Genomic DNA, 20,186 nt, shown 5'->3' on the forward strand with positions numbered 1-20,186 from the left:
GTGTCTATGGAGTTTCCATGACCTTTCCTTGTACAAGTTTTGCTGGCTTCCCCAGTATTGTGTACTGTCTTACCCTTCACCAAAGTTACCACTTATCTATCATCTGTTTAGTATCCCACCCCCACCCCTCCAATCCCTCCTAACCAACAGATTGTTTCTTTTTGTGTGTAAACTTTTTCATGAGTTTTTACAGTAGAGGTCTCATATAATATTTGTCCAGTACAATACTGAATAAGAATGGTGATGATGGCCATCTTTATCTCCTACTCATTCTCAAAGGGAATGCTTTCAATCTCTCTCCATTGTGAATAATGTTAGCTGTTGGTTTTTTATATATGGCCTTAATTATATTGAGGAATTTCCCTTCTATTTCCATTTTGCTGAGAGTTTTTATCAGGAAAGGGTGTTAGATTTTATCAAATCCCTTTCTACATTAATTGAGATGATTATGTGATTATTTTTCTTTTGTTTTTATTTATATGGTGAATTACATTGATTGATTTTCTAATGTTGAACTACCTTGCATCCCTGGTATAAAACTCACCTGATAATGATGTATTATTTTTTTGATAATGCTGTTGTATTCTATTGACTAGAATTTTGTTGAGAATTTTTGCTTGTATATTCGTGAAGGATATTGGTCTGTCATTTTCTTTTTTTGTGGCATCTTTGCCTGGCTTTGGTATCTGGGTGATGGTGGCTTCATAGAATGAATAAAAGATATTCTTTCCTTTTCTATGTTCTGGAATAGTTTGAGGAGAATTGGTGTCAAGTCTTCTCTGAATGTTTGGTGGAACTCTCCAGTGAAGCCATCTGGACCAGGGCTTTTTCTTCCTTCGAGAGGTGGGGAGTTTTTTTTAGTGGCATCTTCAATTTCTTCTTTTTTTTAATGGGCCTATTTAGGCTTTCTACCTCTGATTAGTTTTGGTAGAAAGTGTATCTCTAGAAGTTCGTCCATTTCTTCTAGGTTTTCAAATTTGTTAAAGTACAATTTTTTATAATATTCTGTAATAATCCTCTTTATCTCAGTTGAATTTGTTGTAGTGTTGCCCATTTCATTTCTTATTTTGGTTATTTACGTCTTCTCATTTTTTTCCTTTGTCAGTTTGGCCAGTGGCTTGTCAATTTTCTTGATCATCTCAAAGAACCAACTTCTAGTTTTGTTCATTCTTTCTATTGTTTTTCTATTTCATTTATTTCTGCTCTGGTCTTTATTATTTCCTTTTTTCTGGTAACTGTGGACTTCTTTTGCTGTACCTTTTCTGTTTGTTCAAGTTGTCGGGTTATTAATTTTGGATCTTCCTTTTTGATGTGTGAAATTATTGCTGTAAATTTTCTTCTGAGCACTGCTTTTGCTGTGCTCCAGAGGTTTGGGTATGTTGTGTCTTCATTTTCATTTGATTTTAAGAATTTTCTAATTTAATTTTAAATTTCTTCTTTGACCCAGTAGTTTTTAAGTAAGGTGTTATTCAGTTTCCATGTATTTACTTTTCTACTTTTCTCTTTCTGTTAATTGTTTTCTAGTTTTATAATGTTATGGAAACCCTGGTGGCGTAGTAGTTAAGAATTGCAGCTGCTAACCAAAAGGTAAGCAGTTCAAATCCACCAGGTGCTCCTTGGAAACCCTATGGGGCAGTTCTACTCTGTCCTGTAGGGTCACTATGAGTCAGAATTGACTCAATGGCAACGGATTTTTTTTTTTTTTTAATAATGTTATAGTCAGGAAAGATGCTTTATATTATGTTGATGTCTTTGAATTTATTAAGACTTGCTTTGTGGCCTAGAATATGGTCTATTCTAGATAATGATCCATGTGCATTGGAGTGTCTACTGTGCTACTGTTGGGTGGTGTGTTCTGTATGTCTGTGAGGTCAAGTTGGTTGATTGTGTTATTTGGTTCTTCTGCATCTTTATTGAGTTTCTTTCTAGTTTTTCTGTCCGTTGTTGAAAATGGTGTGTTAAAGTCTCCTTCTATTATTGTAGAGCTGTTTATTTCTCTTTTCAATCCTGTTGTGTATATTTTGGAGCTCTGTCATTGGGTGCATAAATATTTATTGTTATTATGTCTTCTTGGTGGATTGACCCTTTAATCATTATATGATGCCCTTCTTTGCCTCTTAGAATGGATTTTGACTTAAAGTCTATTCTATTCAAAACTATTATTGCTACTCCTGCTCTCTTTTAGATATTATTTGCTTGATATATATTTTTCCTCATGCTTTGATTTTTAACTTGTTTATGTCTTTGTGTCTAAGGTGTGTCTCTTATAGGCAACGTATTGATGGGTCATGTTTTTTAATCTATTCTGTCACTGACTGGTATATTTAATCCATTTACATTCAGTGTGATTAACAATAGGTATGGATTCATTACTGTCATTTTGTTATACTTTTTTTTGGTGTGGTGTTAATGGTTTCTTTGTTCCTCTTAATTTTCTGTGCTGAGTTCTTTTGTATATGGGTTTTCTTTTCCTAGCAATCATTGCTGTTGTTTTTGTGTTTATTGAGCATTTGTGGTTTTCTTCTTCTTTGTTTTGGTGAGTAGATTTATTACTTTCCTTTGTGGTTACCCTGATGTTTACCCTAATCCTCTGAAAACAGTCTGGTATATCTTGAATTCGCCCTTGACTTCCCCCTCATATGGAAGTTCTATAATTGCATCTTTTATTTGCTCTTTTTATTTTGAAGTTGTCGTCTTTTATAGCTTAACTCTTCTGATTCCGTGTAGTTGGCATTTTTAGCTCTATTTTGCTTTTGTGAAGTCTTTATCTGGGACGTTATCTGGGCAATGTTGTCATGTGACTTTATCTCGGGTTGTTGTCTTATGTCATTGGTTCTGTATCCGAACGAATCATTTTAATATTTATTGTAAGGCTGGTTGGGTTTTTGCAAATTCATTTAATTTCTGTATACCTGGGAATGTCTTAGTTTCACCATCATTTTTGAAAGACAATTTTGCCAAACATATGATGCTTGATTGACAAATCTTTTCCTTCAGGATTTTATATATGTCATCCCATTGCCTTCTTGCCTACATGGTTTCTGATGAGAAATCAGCACTTACTCTGATCGGTGCCCCTTTGTAAGTGATATTTCATTTTTTCACAAGCTGCTTTCAGAATTCTTTCTTTGTCTTTGGTTTTGAAAATTTTGATTATGATATGTCTTAGTGATTTTTTGGGGGGTCTCTTTTTTATGGGGTTCGTTGAGCTTCTTGGATGGTAACCTTGACTTTCATGATATTTGGCATGTTTTCAGCCAATATATCTTCAAAAATTTTCTCTGCACTGTTCTTATTTTACTCCTTTTCTGGAATTCATATTATGTATAAATTATTCCTTTTGATGGCGTCCCACATAACTCTTAGGCTTTCTTCATTTTTCTTTTTTTTTTCTGATTGCTCCTCAAACAAATTAGTATCAAGGTATTTGTCCTCTATTTTGCTGATTCTTTCTTCTATTGATTCAGTTCTACTTGTGTCCTTCCATTGAGTTATCTATTTCTGATATTTTATTGGTAATCTTCTAAATTTTTAGTTGTTTCTGTATGGCTTCTAATTGTCTATTTAGTCTGTCATTTTGTTCTTGTATTGTTTTCCTGAATTCGTCTAGGTTTTTTTCAGTGTTTTCCTTGATCTCTTTGAGCATCCTAAATAGAAGTCTTGAATTCTTCTCAGGTAGTTATATTATTGTTTCTTCCTCTGGAAGGGTTTCTTTCCTTTTATTTTGTTCACTTGTTTGAGCTATCATATCCTGTTCTTTAATATGATTTGTTATTGTCTGCTATCTCCAAGGCATTAAGGTGTTATTCTATTTATTTATGTATTTTATATTGACTGTATGTTTGTTTGTTTTGTCCTGATTTTTCGTTTTGTTTTATTTTGATATATCAGGGTGGATAGGGCAGGTGTGCTCTGTTGATCACTGGTCTGACAGTATAGAAGCACCCACCACCTGTCGCTGTGTGGGCAGGGCAGTGTGAGTGGTAGGAGTATGTATTGTTGTTCACTGAGTGTGTGGAAAGCTAGGGGATGGCTGGGTGGGTGTGGGCTGTTGCCTGTTGTTGGTCCAGTGGTGCAGGAGTGCATGATGGCACTTGCTGGATGGGCAGGGTGGTGGGCGGGGGGTGTGGCAGGCATGCCCACTGCCACTCGCTGGATGTGCACGATGGCAGGCGAGGGAGAGTGTGGCGGCATACAGGGCTGCAGGAACTCTCTCTGCCACTCACCAGGTAGGTGGCGCTGTGGATGAGGAGGGGGTGTTATGGGCTACTGGGGGTGCAGGAGCGCTCACTGCTACTTTCTGGGTGTGTGGGGCAGTGGACAGGGGTTGTGGTGGATGACTATGGGTATGAGAGTGCTCTCTGCTGCTTACCTGGTAGGTGGAACAGCAGGCAGGGGGATATGGTGGGCAACCCGGGGTGCACATAGCTCTCTGCCTCTCACCAAATGGGCAGGGTGGTGGGCGAGGCAGCAGATAAGGCTGGGAGGGGGCTCATACTGTGGTCCCCAGGTGGGTGGGGCAGCAAGGGTGGGGAAAGTTCGTGCCCGCTGATCACTGGTAGAGCAGGCGGAGAGGGAGCATGCTCCTCTGGTCACTGGGCATGGGTATCTGGGCATTTCTTGTTCGCTGTAGCAAGCAATTGGGACCTGGACCTGACCAAGTGTGATGGGGGAGCTGCCCGGATTATGGTCAGGTGGGGGACCTTCTGCTGACACTCTGTGGATCTATTACTCCATGTGTGCCACCCACCATAATGGTCAGGGACCACAGCTAGTGAGTAGTCCTGTCTCTGGATCCTGGCTCCCTCCCTGCTCTGTGGGTGCCAGGATCCCTGGGGCTCTCAACCTCCTTTCTGTACTTACCATTCTTACATCCAGTTCATGGCCTGCTCACCTTGCTTCACTGCAGGTTTATCTGTCTACACAGTTTCTCTGTCTCCTATTGGGAATTCTGTGAAGTTGCCTTCCTGTGCTCTTCACCTGGGATCACTGCTAGCTTTGTCTCAAGATGGCTACGCTGTGCCAGGCTGGTTGGCAAGGCACCTCTGCTCCGTATCTCTCCTCATTTGCTGTTTTTGTTCTGTTTCTTCTTCCAATCATTGTTTGATCTAATTCTTTGTCCTTTCATTTGATGCTCAGGGTTCCAAGATTGTCATCTGTATCTTTTCCACTGGGTTTCTCCTGTCTTTGCTGTAGAGGGGCAGCATGGTATGTCTGACTAAGCTGCCCTCTTGGGCTGTTTTGTTCATTGTCTCTTACTAGAATATAAACTTTCTGAGGACAGGAACTATATTTTATTCACTACCCTATTTTCTGACCCTAAAACAGTTCCTGCCCCCAATAGGCATTTAATATATATTTGTTGACTGAATGAACAAAATAATATCAGTTTCTGATATTGTGATGAGTTTATCTTCAGGTGAAGGAGGTTGTTTTTTGTGGAATTCTACAGATGTTACCAAAGTGATTTAGCATTTCCTTCTATTCTATGCTAAATATTCTCTATGTCCATAAGGGTCTAAGGAAATCCTGATAGCTTTCGGTCAATTTTTCACTTTAGGTTTCCTGTTCCCGATAGATAGTATAAATACTGATTCTTAAGTTGACCATGGCACATATCTGGGTTTCGTATTCCTTGCATGTGACTATTTTCAACCTAGACTCCCAAGGAGACTTGACTTCAAGCTTTCTTTCTGCTTCTTCAGGCTAGTCTGTAGGCTTTTTCTAGTCCTAACCTTATGGGTGAGGAATCTATTAATAGGCGTGTATAGTTGCAGCTCTGCCTTTCTCATTGGCTTCAGGCCTGGTCTCTTGTCCCCACATTGGTGTTAATACTTCACATATCATCCTTGGTTTACTTCTTTTCTGTAAAGCAGATAAATTATTCTCATTTTAATCTGCCTTCCCCTTCAACTTGTTGGACTTGGACCTGCTGCTTTTTACATGTAGCTGAACTGGTCCTTTTTACTGATACCTGAGTGAAATTGAGAGGTTTGCACATACACTCAATTTTTAGCACTTTATCATTTGTGCTGTGCTCATGTTTACCGGGGAAAATTGGTCCCTCTGAGTACAGAGTAAGTGACTGTCAACTTGATTGTGCATGAAAGCTCCTATGCCATCATTTGATATTATCAAGAACCCAGAATCAGCAAACCTGTGTTCTTTTGAAACTGCTTTTCTTCAACATGCTGAATACATAGCAAGAACATAGGTAATAGAGCTATTCAGATTTTGCAGGTGAGATGTGAACACTTGACCCTCTTCTCAAATATTGGAATGTTTTATGATTCTCCTTCATATTAGGAAAGAGAAAGACTCTTTCCAATTATTCCTTTAATGAATCAGTTACTTTATGGAGCTTTTGAAAATTTTCTTTTTCAGATAAATTCAACAATCTTACCCCTATTGTGTAATTTAGCAGTATGCTTTCTGCATTCATCATACCTGGGAAGGTCAAGCATTTTATGACCTTAAAAAACCCAATCCTTGTTTTGTACAGACAATTACTTAAATGTTCCTGTCATTTAGAATGGATATTTCAGCCATCTCAGGTTTACTTTTATTAGGATTCTGAAGTGTTTTTGTTTATTGAATACTAAATCCTATGGAAGGAGCTTTTATAATATTATCTAAAATCTTACTTTATATATTTTCTCATTTTATTTTAAAAGTCATGATTATATGACATGCTGATGTAACTTAATGGTAAACTTTACATTTCGATGTTACAGCTTTAGAATTTTTGCAAAAACCCTAGATTGAAGCTAAAAAAAAAAAATTTTGATACCATAGACCCTAGAGATTTATATAGCCAGAGTAAAGCACAATTAGATGTCAGGAATGTAGAGTACACTTCGTTGGTTATCGCAAATAGAAAGGCTGATAACTTAATGAAAACTGATTGGCAGTGGAATTTATTACAGCAGCTTCAAGATGGAGAATAAAGAAGTAAAGTGTTGCTAATTAATAAGTAACTTCTTTCTGACAGTGTAAACCAATGCACTTCATTTAGAATCTTTACTAGGTTTTAGTTTCATCGTGCAGGTGTTTTGATGGTGGAATACAATTTTGGAGACGTGGAATAAGTTTACAACACCTTTGCAATATAGTTATCAGTCAGAAACAGGTCAAGGGGTATTTAGAGCTTTGGATATATGAAGGCATATTCTAATTAGTAAATTTAGAATATCTAAAAGATTTTGAGGGAAAAAGATTCTTAAAATAGATGTAATGCAAATGTAACTTGAAATGGCTTTACAGTGAATTTGACAAGATCCTCAAACACTGGGAAAAAATCAGTAAACATCTTGAAGACAAAGGAATCATGAGCAATGAATAAGATAAGTTTATTACAAACAGATCATGTCTGACAAAATTAATAGATTTTTAAAATAGAATTGCAGAATTAGCATGCATAAAGGAAATGTATTTTTCAAACTTCAGCCAAGTGTTTGTTGTAGCTTTTCAAAAATAATTTTAAAATTAGGATATAAATAATCTGATGGCTTGAATATTTATGGAAAGACGATGAATCAATTGTGAGGTGAAAATATAATGTGAAGAAAACCCTCAAATTAATTGTGGAATAGCTATCAGTGACAAAGGGTGACCTGACTGGTTTGGATGCCCCGTAATCTCCATCAGCCCCCCACATACTCATATAGTTCACTAAAAACAGTATGCACATCATGCAAATACAGCTTCTAATACAAGTCCTTCTAATCAATTTTTTCTTTTTTTTTTGCTAAGCCCCTTCGGTGTAGAAACTCTGAAGTTTCATTGATAGGTTTAGGTTAGTGATCAGCACATCTTGACCTACACCTGTTTTTGTAAATAAAGTTTCATTAGAATACAGCTGTGTTCATTAGTTGATGTATTTATTGTCTGTGACTGCTTTCTTGCTACAGTGGGACTGAGTAGTTGAGACAGAGACTGTATGACCTGCAGTGCCCAAAATATTTATTATTTGGCTCTTTGCAGAGAAAGCTTGCTGGTGCCTAGTTTAGATAAATTTTTTTTTTTTTTATAGTTAGCAGCATTAGAATTATTGTCAAGTCTAGGCATAGGTAAAATATTTGTTCATTGCAGGAAGATGGGAGCGAATCTGCTCATGCTACTATACTTAGGGTTTAGTCTTTTCCTGAATCTTCCATGGGGACTGAGCCATCCATTTCGGCAGTAAATGTACAAAGAGGGAAATGGGTCACATCACTGCTTTCATTCAGATTCATTCAATTGTCCAGACATCATAAAAGAAGATAATGACATATCAATAGACTTAACGGAAATATGTGGAAAGAAAGGTGGCTGAAGACACAATTTTGTTAATTCAAAATAAATGTCATCAAATGGATCTTGGACCTTTTTTCCAAATGTACTTGTGTTAGGGGGAGAGCATTCCTCAGACTTGTATTCAACTGAAAAAGATCACATTCCACATCGTAGGTGCTTGTAAATATTTATGGCTTGAATATTAATTTCCTAATGATTTTTGTAGATTCATTTATTCATTCTTCAGATATTTGAGTGCTTACTCTCTGCCAGCTGTGATGCCTAGGGGCAAGTAATTTGGCAGAGAACTAGACAGATACAGTCCCTAATGCAAAGAGGTAGACAATGGAGGAATATATAAATAAATAAAACAATTGCAGATAGCAATAACCTGTGAAGAAAATACAACTGGATAGTGCAGTTGTGAGTTAAGTCAGAAAAGGTGGATACTGGGATACAGAGGAACTTACAAAGGGTGAGGAGGTGCCGTCTGAGCTGAGAAGTGAATGATGAGAAGGGGAAGCAGCCATGAAAAGATCTGGGAGAAGAGCCTTCCAGAAGAGCAAGTTCAAAATCCCTGAACAAGTGTGGCCTTTAAAGGAATAGAAGGGAATCACATTATATTGCTGGATCCTAGTGAGAGAGAGAAAGAGAGAGAGTTTTAATTTAGGATCCTCCATGTTTTGTTTCTATGAGAGCGTTAGTGGTAACAGGGCGTAAGATTAACACCCTATGAATGTTTTCTTGGATATTCAAAATGGTGAGTATGTTCTAAACAGAAATGTAGGTATCTGAGCTAAAATGAGAGTGACTGAACTGATTGTATCTGAAGCAATTGGTTGAGTCCAAAAGAACAAGACCATGCATAGGTGTCTAGATAGAAATAAGACGGAGAAGAGAGAAAGCATTGATTTGGAGTTTTAGAGACATAGGAGATTAGCACTTGGTTCTTTGACCCCAAGAGCAAGGAGAAGCTGACTTGGAATGTCACATGGCCTAGATCTAGGCAGCTGCTGTGCATCCTGGCTGAACAAGAACTTCTACAGCAGAGGGCGGTGAGTGAGCAGGGGCTCTTAATGAAAGCTGTGTCTTATATGAGGATGTCTGGAGGGAGGATTTAAGAAAAGAACATAGATATTTTTTATTTAATTGATTTTTATCGAGAAAAATATCAAGGCTGGGAATGGGGCAGACTCAAGTGACTACACAGAAGCATCCCAAACCCTGTGAGTGCATCAATGCCAGCCTCACAGAGGAAATGCAGTATGAGGATGAGGATGAACTGAATTGTGAAATGGGAGGACAGTATGTTGATATTAAAATGTCAGGAAGTGGATGGAGTGTGTTCCGCCTCAATACACGTTGTGGAAGAAGAAAGAAAAAGGCACATTCCAATAGCAAAACTAGCTTTGAATAAGAGGGCCAATGGGGGAATAATATAGCAAAGGAAATAGTCACAGGAAGAAAAAAAAAAGAGGGATTACAGAAATGGTAATTGAAGCAATTGTGAAAAACCTGAAGTTTATACAAAGAGACATAAATGGTCTTGGAAACGAGAAGAATAGGAGGTCTGCAGCATAAGTATGGGAAATTACTAAGTATTTAAACCACATAATTGAAAATTCAATATATTTAATAAATTAAATTACTTAAAATTTAAACTCTCTTGGCCATGTTCTGCCTTAAAAGTAAAAAATTCCTGGTCTATAACAATCTCTAATCTATTTTATATACCAAGACTAGGAGAAACCAATGTCTTAATTGAAAAGATGAAGCCTTTCTTATGAGTCTGAAGCCAAAAATTATCCTGATACAAACTTTCCTTTGGCAACTTGCTTGCATCAGGTGCAAATCAGGTGCTTTGGTCAGCTGCAGACTTGATCGTTTTACTATAATCTTTCATCAGCATTTTCTACCTTGACCGTGTCCCTGAAATCTGTTGACCAGAACAACCTTGAGAAGAATTGCTGCCCATTTCCTAAATCATTTACTTGGTTCCTGAGTGCTATGATATATTGTGTCATAACTTTAATTTCTCGTCCTGACATCCCCAAAGTTAAAACTAGTTATTGCTCACTCTATATTTAATAGAAATTGAGAGAATGAACAAGAGTACCTCATGCTGGAGTAGATAGAAGTGACATCGCAGAGGCCATGTTGAGGGCTTAGGAAAAGCCTGTATCAGTCCTATATCATGTGTGAAAGTATTTAAGCTCCATAAATGCTGCTTGATGCATTGTAGGTCCCAATAAATATTTGGTGAAGGAATGTATATTGGTTTAAAATTTTGCCTGGTTGTAATGGAGGGTGTAAATTTCTGCATTATTTGGAAGTAGGGATAAAAAAGATTAATGGATTCAGATTACGGAGGACTTTGAAAACCAAGCACATATGATTTCTTATTGAAAATGATTAGGAAACATTATGGGGAATTAAATAATATCTAAATGATTTCCAAATGTTTGTTTTAGTATGCTATATAAAGTGATTTAGAGACAGACTGAAGCTGCGGATGACATTGTATCCAGGCATACTTTCCTCGTTTCCCAGGTTTCTGTTACCAGCCTGGCTTGAGTTCACTGGAATCAATTACTACATGAAAGTCCCTGGGTCCAGTGTAAAAAGCTGCTTCAGTTATCAAGGTTCTTCCTTGTTATGCTGTCTTGCATCTGTATTCCTATTTGCTTTGGACTGCATTTTCATTTCTTGTATATCTGATCTTTAACCATTTTTCAGGACTCTGAACATTCGGCCTTGTTTTGTCCTTTCACATTTGTGTCTCACTGGTACCTGCTTGTTTGCATTGACATGTAGGGAATAATTCAATGAAAATTAAATACAACAGATTTGTAACTAAAGCCCTTTCTGTACAAACTGTAGGGATAGGAATTTTTTTTTTTTTTTTTTGTTATCAGCCTTTGCACTTCATGAGACTTTTCAAAATATAAAAGTTGGTACATTAAAAGCAAATGCTGTGGTACAAATTGGTTGTTATCTCTTGGAGCGCTCAGTCTGTGAGGAGGATATGTCAAGAAAATGTTCATGTTGCTGCATCTTTGGCCACTGAAGCAACTTGCCTGCTTCTGGATTTTACTTTAATATTTTATTTCATAGAAACCATGAAAGACTAGAAGGTAAAAATCATATAGTCTGGTTTGTACCTCTCTTCAGATGAATTAGGAATAGCAGACAATCCCACTTTTGGGCACCAACCTTGCTTGCTGAAAGCAAAGAGGACTTGAAGCACTTACTGATGAAGATCAAAGACTATAGCCTTCAGGATGGATTACACCTCAACATAAAGAAAACAAAAATCCTCACAACTGGACCAATAAGCAACATGATGATAAATGGAGAAAATATTGAAGTTGTCAAAAGTTTCATTTTACTTGGTTCCACAGTCAACGCCCATGGAAGCAGCAGTCAAGAAGTCAAAAGACACATTGCGTTGGGGAAATTTGTTGCAAAAGACCTCTTTAAAGTGTTAAAAAGCAAAGATGTCACCTTGAGGGCTAAGGTGTGCCTGACCCTAGCTATGCTATTTCAGTTGCCTCATATGCATGCAAAAGCTGGACAGTGAATAAGGAAGAGCAAAGAAGAATTGATGCCAGCCAGAAGAATGAACAGATCTGTCTTGGAAGAAGTACAGTCAGAATGCTCTTCAGAAGCGAGTACGGTGAGACTTCGGCTCACATACTTTGAGCATGTTATCAGGAGGGACCAGTCCCTGCAGAAGGACATCATGCTTGTTAAAGTAGAGGGTCAGCAAAAAAGAGGAAGACCCTCAGCAAGATGGATTGACACAATGCCTGTAATGTTGGGCTCAAGCATAGCAACAATTGTGAGGAAGTACAGGACCAGACAGTATTTCCTTTTGTTATACATAGGGTTGCTATGAATCAGAACCGAATCAAAGGCACCCAGCAACAACAAAAACATTTATGATAATATGGCCCATTTATAATATTATCTTGGTTGGCCCTTAGAATGTATAATCATTCAATTTTCTATCCCATCAGAAGTATTTCCAGAAGGGAAATGAAGGGTCAGTTTTTATTGCAGGGTTCCATGTTTACTGAGCTAGTGGTGTCTTATTTTTTCCATCTGGGGCATTTGAGTCTGGGAAATTTACAATGGAATTTAACTGCCAGCTGCACAAGGGTGATGCCAGTTTTGTCCGTAACTTATGTACAATTCTCCAAATGCATTTGACTGGGAAAAACAGTAAGAATGTTTCCTGCATGGTAGTGAAGGGGTGGACTTGTGTTAAATATAAAATCATGCAAGAAACTCATGAGCTCATGAAAGATTGAAGATGACAGTGTAGGATGGTGTGCAGGAGTACAGACTGTGCAGCCAGATTGGACTGGGTGTGAATCCTGGTTCTGCCAATCACTAGCAGAGTGACCTTTGGCAGATTATTTGAACTTTCTGTGCTTCAGTTTACACCTCAGTAAAATGGGGATGATAATATACCTACCTCCTGGAGATTTTATGAGGATTAAATAAGTTTTTATGAGGATTAATAACACTTAGAACAGAATCTGAACACAGGGAATGCTAACATAGTGCATGCTGTTATCTGTTGATCTTTAGAATTAAGGTTAAAATTAAGTAGCTTTTTCTCTGACCTTGCCTCCTCTGAGAGTTACAAAAATGTAAGAAGAAAATTGTTGACACTTCTGGAATATAGAATGATTTGAAAGCAGCACTGTTTTGTTTTTTTGTTTTTTTTTTTTTTTTTAGCTCAAAGCACTGGTAATGCAATTGTCCTAAAAGGGGGCATATTTAACCTTTAACCAAGACTAAATTAACCAGAATTGTTTTTACACTCCTCTTTTAGACAAAAGGAGACAAATCATAAGAAAATAGAGCATTATTAGGGGTGTCTTCAAAAAGCAACTTTAAACATCGTTGTTATGTCCTGGAGTCACTGGGTAGTCAGTACAATCTCCCATAAGAAAATTTAGAATTACGTGAAGTGAGAGGGCAAGGGTCTAGGGGGCCCTGGACTCCTAGAAATTTTATGTAAAATTTTGTAGGCGTATGCATTTTCATAGAGAAAAAGATCCTTCGTTCTTATATTCTCTGAGGGGCCCCTGACCCCAAAAAGATTAAGAGTCATCCTGTAAGGTGATATACATTTTTTATCTTTAATGAAAGATAAAACTATGTTTATAATACTTAACAAAGTTAAGTTAAAATCTACTAGTATGTCTTAGATTTTGAGTAAAAAAGATTGAAAGAAAACCTTTTTTCCTTCCTGGTGAACCCTTAGCTAACCAGAATATTTAATTAACCAGCCTTCCAGGTAATCAGTGTTTACTCATGTCAAACAGCAATCATTCTCCAGTACATTAACTGAGCTGACGTTTCATCCAGAGAAACTGGTGATGTTTTTCTACTGTTCATTCTTTCTTCTAATTTCAGAGCTACCGCCATTTTCTATAGTTTCAGAATTGTGTATTTCTTATGGTATGCTTAGAAATAAGTATTGTATAAATTCTTGTTTCAAAACATTATCAATCTTGTTAATATAATTTAGTACAGAATATTTCTATTCATTCTGTCCAAATGTATTACAGAATAAAGTATCTGAAAGAGGACAAGGGAAAGTTTAAAGGAAGGGAATTTTACTGACCCCTGATATCTTAAAAATATGTTGTACGTCTTGTGCATTGTGCAAATGTATACACATTTAGTTTGGTGCTTTTTGATTGCTTTTGTTGAAATGGCTTAATAGAATATTTTAAAATAATTGCTTTATGGATCCTTTAAAGGGGGATACATTCCAAGCTCAAAAACTTTAAAATTTTTAGTTGAAGGAGGTTAAGTAAATACTTCAGAAATGCATTCTGTTTACCTGTTAATAATTAAACAGGTTAGACTGTGTACTTTTTATAGCCATTGAGTTTTAATTTATTTATTTGTTGGTATGTTGGTTTTTAAGAATTTATTTAAGGCATCCTGGTATTGGGAAATAAACAGTGAAGCTGCACAAAATAAAGGGAAGGGCTTTGGCTACTTTTAAATAGAGAAGTGAGGAAGATAAAATAAGTTGATTGGAATTTAGGGTTAAAAGCAGTCTTCAGTACAATAATCTTTCTGAACTTTTCCCCTCTGTTTAGAAAGAAACTGAAATACCTAACAGCAAGTGTAACTGAGTCGAGTGAATGGTTTTTTGTTGTTGCCCTAGAGCTCTGGGCTCATGGAATTTAATTTGATTTTACATGGCTTTAGAACAGAGGTTAGCCAGGCCACTATTATGAAGGATTCTTGGAGAAGTCTACTATAGAACTTACCATATTTCCTTGATGTTTCTAAAACTGTATAATGTCCAAAGCCAGAATGAGCACCTCTACCTTATGAAGCACCATTATGGATGGGCTAGAATTAAATTAGATTTTTTCTGTCTTAGAGGGAATTGTTCTCTAGCCTGTAAAATGCACAGGTTCTTTCTGGTGTTCTTTGAGGGTTATGAATTGGCTTTTATTTGCCATTTTCTAATCGAATACAACAAAACCTTATATTTAAATTTTAATTTAGCAAAGAAGACTCATGTTTTTTAATTACTGATAATGGCCTTTTTCAGTTTCCGTTCATCTATAAACTGAGGGAGGGCCCATATAAGACAGTGCCAGTTGAAATGACTAGTCATGCTGTAGGTGACCTTTGAATGGCATGTTGAGCACTATGGATTTAAAGTCATTTCTCATGTGGGAATGAAAGCGTGATTTTGTAGTGGGTTGAAATAGCTGTTTGCTTATTTTTAATTTGTATTTATTTGAAATTTATACTCCCCTATTCCCAAAACTGATTTGGAGTGGCTTCATCTGTTCTCATGGCATATTTTGTTTGCTTCTCTACAGTGTTCCCATCACTGAAACTTGTGCATGTATGTTTCCTAGTCTCTTTTGTAGCACTCTGCTTACTAAATAAACGTAACCCAAATTTCTAAAGTTTTCTACATTCCAGCTAAGCTTTTCTTTGAAAATTTAAAGATGTGATCACTTAAACGTTGGCTACTAGAATCTAAGGGAGGCTCCTGATGGCATAAATGTTTAAGCACTGGACTACTAGCTGAAAGGTTGGTAGTTCGAACCCACCCAGAAGCACCTTTGAAGACAGGCCTGGCGATCTGCTTCGTAAAGGGCACAGCCGTGACAACCCTGTGGAGCAGTTTACTCTGCATACATGGGGTCACCATTAAGTTGGAAATGACTCATTGGCAACAAATAACAGCAGGAATCTAGTAGATACCATCATAGGTGATTACTGTTTTGTTACAAATCCTATTATTTTTTCTTTTTAAATTTTTGTTCTCTTCCCCCTTCACTCATCCTTTCTTACTTCCTTATCTATGCAGCTAACTGAAGGCCTTTATCAAAAAGAGGGACAGATAGAAATTTTCAAATGAATTTCTTAGCAGTTCAGGGAATCAGTAATATAGTATCTAATTTTTTTTTCCTGAAACATAGATGCAGATTGCCACATCTTTCTCCCACAGAGCAGCTGCTAGGTTTGAACCACCAACCTTTCAGTTAGCAGCCAAATGCTTAACCACTGTGTCACCGCAGCTCCTTAAAACGTAGATGAGGCACATCCTTTTACCCCTTTTTTATGTTTGTAGAAAGTAACTTGTGTTTTTATTGTAGAAAATTTGGGAAAAAATGCAAAGAAAAAAAATCTGCCATAATCTTAACCCCTGAGATAAGTACTAGAAATAAATTAGTGTGGGTCCTTAATAGTCACATATGTGCTTTTTCTAACATACACACATCTACATGTATGTATGCATACAAACAAAAATTGTGCAGTCTATATATGTATATATTATATATACACAAATTAGTAAAAATTGGTTATCATTATTATTAACATTTTACAACCTGCTTTTTAAACGGGAAACTCTGGGGGTGTAGTGGTTAAGAGCTACGGCTGGTAACCAAAAGTTTGGCAGTTTGAATCCACAGGCACTCCTTGGAAACTCTATGGGGCAGTTCTACTCTGTCCTATAGGGTCGAAAGTTTCCCTTGCAATGTTTAATGGAGTCCGTGGGTGGCAAAAATGGTTAAGCACTTGACTATTAGCTGAAAGGTTGACCATTTGAACCCACCCAGAGGCGCCTTGGAAGTCAGGCCTGGCCATCTGCTTCTGAAAGGTCACAGCCTTGAAAACCCTGTGGTGCAGTTCTACTCTGCACACATGGGGTCACCAGGAGTCAGAACTGACCTGATGGCAGTTAACAATGACAAAAAATAGTTTATTTAACCAGTTCACTATTATGCAATATTTAGGTTATTTTGATTTGCATTTCTTTCATTGCTGTGGCAGGTATATCATCTATATCTTAATTTCTGTTTCTTTCATTGTAAATTGCTTCTTCAGATTTATGTGTCTGAATGTAAAAAGTAAAACAATAAAAGACCCTTAAGAAAATATAAGTATATAATTTTCTGAACTCCAAGGTAGGAAAAACTTTTTAGGCACATAAGCAGAAGTATATAAGCATAAAGAGTTACGAATTTGCCTACTTAAGATGAAAGAATTATTTTTCCTCATATAACTAGTCAATTATCTCAACACAGTTTGTGGAAATGCTTCCTGTAACATATCCCCCATAATAGAGTCTGTGGTCTGTTCAACTGGTACGTCTCTTCCAATTCCAATAGCATACTTTTACTTCTATTTCAATTTTTGGTAAAACCTATCCTGTCCTCTACCCTTTTGCTGCAGGTCAGGAATTTATCACTTGATTTTTTTGTTGTTGTTGTTGAAATTTATTTTGTAAACTTGTCAAAAAAATATTTGAGCTAACTTTAAAGTATCAGAACTACTGAGCTAAAGGTAATTTTAGTTCAATAAAGATTTATTGAATGTTTGCTATATACTGAGCCCTGTGCTTGCATTAGGAATACATAAATGGATCGAATACCTATGTAGCAGAGTCCTGAGGCTAGAAAAAATTATTAATCTAATGGAAGCAGACAGGGCATGTAAATGGTCTAGATAGTGGCGTAACATTGATAACTTCACTTTTTTCCGATTCGTTCTTATTCTTTTGTTATTTGTAATTTATTGGTCCCAGCCATTTTATTTTTTTTTTTCCTTTTTTTTTTTTTTTAATCCAGAAAAGTTGACTTATTATGTGACATTGATTTAATGGAGTTAGATTGACTCTGGCGTATGAAATATTGTGACTCTTTTATATTCATATAGCCTGTTTACATTTTCCAGTTAATGAGGAGCTGATGATTGTATCTTCCTATTTTCTGTTCTGTAAGTGTTTATGGAGCTCTTGCTAGTCACTACGTAGGGAGCTGTAGGAAGATAAAAATGAGTGCCTTTGGCAAATTTATAATCTAATGAGGGAATCCACAATTTACAAAAATAATAGTAATAAAATACTAGTTATTGGCTGCATGTTTGAGGCGTGCTAGTCACTGTACTAATCAGGATTCTGTGTTATTTCATTTAATCCTCACAGCAACCTGTACACTCCATGGATATTTTATTGACTCTCTCCCTCACTTTGTTCAGTTCTGTTCTTACTGTCATCTCCTCTGAGAAGCTTCCCTGTGCAAACCTATCAGAAATATTGGCCCCGGTGACTCCAAATGCCCTCACCTTGTTTTGTTTGTCCTCATACTACTAATTATGTGACATTATATAAGTCTAATAGTTTATTTGCTTATTATTTGTTTCCCCTAATAGAATGAATATGGAATGGAAGGATGAACAATGGGTTGTAGGAGTTTGGAGTTACAGAAGATAAAATTTTAATTTAATACATAACAGTTAACTTCTTAAAGCCTAAATTTCTTCATCTGTAAACAGATGTAGACTTAGTGCCTGTTCCATACGTTAGTCAGGCTGTTAATTCTTTCACTTGATAAATATCCATTGATATCCTAGAATGGGTCAGGCACTGTTAATGGAAATGGGGAGACAGCGGAAAAGACAAAGTGCCTATCCTCATGGCACTTACATTCTAGCGGGGGAGGCAGACAATAAATAAATAAAAATTACTTTTATAATATATCGTGTAATGGCAAATCAATTTTCTCAAAAGTGTCTCTCCCACCTCTTCCCCCCAGTTTGAAAATGTTCTCATTTCATTCTTAAATGTCCTCTGTTTCTCCATGATTCATGGTTCTGCTCTTGCTCTTCGTGACAGATTCTAATTTTCAGTGCCTTCCTCAGGTTTGCTAAGAGAGTGATAGTCCCGAGTAGGACAGGACTGTCCTTCCTTTTCTGAACCCCATTTATCTGTTAGTTCAGCCTAAACTCAGGGTTGTTTTGCTTTAATGGTGGGTTGTTGTGTAATTCCTCATCTTCCCTCTGCAAATGCAGAATTGTTTGTTCATATTAAAGATCCAATCAATTATAATTGTCAGATCTTTTTTTTTTATGGGTCTTTTACTGAAGCTGTACCAGTTTATAGGATCAGCTTATGTTTATGTATGCATTTCCATTAGTAAAACTGCTTTTGAGACTTTGAATGGATGATTCTCTATGGAGATTATTAGTGAATATGACATCAATGTCATCATTGAGATTTCATAGCAAATTTAAAAAGATCGCTTTCCAAGGACATACAATATCAACCTCAGTTCTTAATATGAGAGTTGTTTCTAGTGAATTCTTTTTATATTACCACTCCCTAAATTGGCTTTAAAGGTACTTTAAAGGCTCCTCAACCTCCTGTCGGCTGTCCTGCACCCAGACCCAGCTCTCAAATGCATTTGGATGCGTAGGATTGTAAAGTGATTCATCCGTTTGTTTGCTTTCAAATTTAGGTTGTTGCTGTTAATTGCCTTCCAGTCGGCTCCTTCATGGCAACCTTCTGTCTAACAGAACAGAAGGTTGTCTGGTCCTGAGCCATCCCCATGATCTCTGATAGATTTGAGCCTATTGCTGCGGCTACTGTATCAGTCCATCTCATTGAGGGTTTCCCTGGTTTTCGCTGACCCTCTACTTTACCAAACATGATGTCCTTTTCTAGTGATTGGTTTTTCCTGATGATGTGTCCAAAGTAAGCAAGACAAAGTCTCATCATTCTTGCTCCTGAGGAGCATTTGGTTGCATTTCTTCTTATACTGATTTGTTTGGTCTTCTGGCAGTCCATTATATACTCAATATTGTTGCCAACACTACAGTTGAAATGCATCAAGTCTTCTTCTTTCTTTTTTTCATTGTCCAGCTTTCACATGCATTTTAGCTATGGCTGCTAACCAAAAGGTCAGCAGTTCATATCCACCAGCTGCTCCTTGGGCAGTTCAACTCTGTCCTGTAGCGTTGCTATGAGTTGGAATCTACTCGGCGGCAACTTTTTTTTTACTTGGCCTTGCTGATAAAACAGGAATTAAAGCCATGTTTTAATGCTAATGCATTGGGTGACATAGCCCTGTTCATGATATACTGAACGTATTTTCCTCTGCTCCCTTAGTTCTTCTCTTTGGATGATGTGTTTGTGCAAATCTCCCCAACCTCACCTGCAAATTGTAAATTACTTTTAGGATAGGACTTGTGTTTGTATAATTCCTAACTCACTGGTGCTTACCAGTGCATTATACATAGTACATCTTTGAGAAATCTTGGTTAAATAAGAATAAACAAATAAATAAATAAATGGGATAAAGGCTGTTTGAGATTAGTTCTTTAAATTATAAAAATACAAATGCAAATACCTTTATTATTGTTAATTAAGAAAAGTTTTAGTACTACTGTAATAAATAATCCATCCATAGTTGAGATGGTATATTTGTGCACATTTTATTGAGTACTTGTACTGCAAGTGTACATCTGAATGTATTAGACTTTATTTTTCTTTTTGAAACTGTAGATATTAGTTAACATAAGTAGCTGAGTTTGTATTGATGATTATGACCAGGGCTAGTCATAAAGATATT

At 36.8% G+C, this 20,186-nt stretch overlaps 1 protein-coding gene across 9 annotated transcripts in view; it reads left to right on the forward strand.

Annotated features, from left to right (window-relative positions):
* The window catches only part of ZBTB20 (zinc finger and BTB domain containing 20), a 920,614-nt gene that overhangs the window by 160,499 nt on the left and 739,929 nt on the right, over window positions 1–20,186 (forward strand). The window lies entirely within an intron of this gene.

This window comes from Trichechus manatus, unplaced genomic scaffold (assembly GCF_000243295.1).
Source record: "Trichechus manatus latirostris isolate Lorelei unplaced genomic scaffold, TriManLat1.0 scaffold00026, whole genome shotgun sequence".
Classification (NCBI taxonomy): domain Eukaryota; kingdom Metazoa; phylum Chordata; class Mammalia; order Sirenia; family Trichechidae; genus Trichechus; species Trichechus manatus.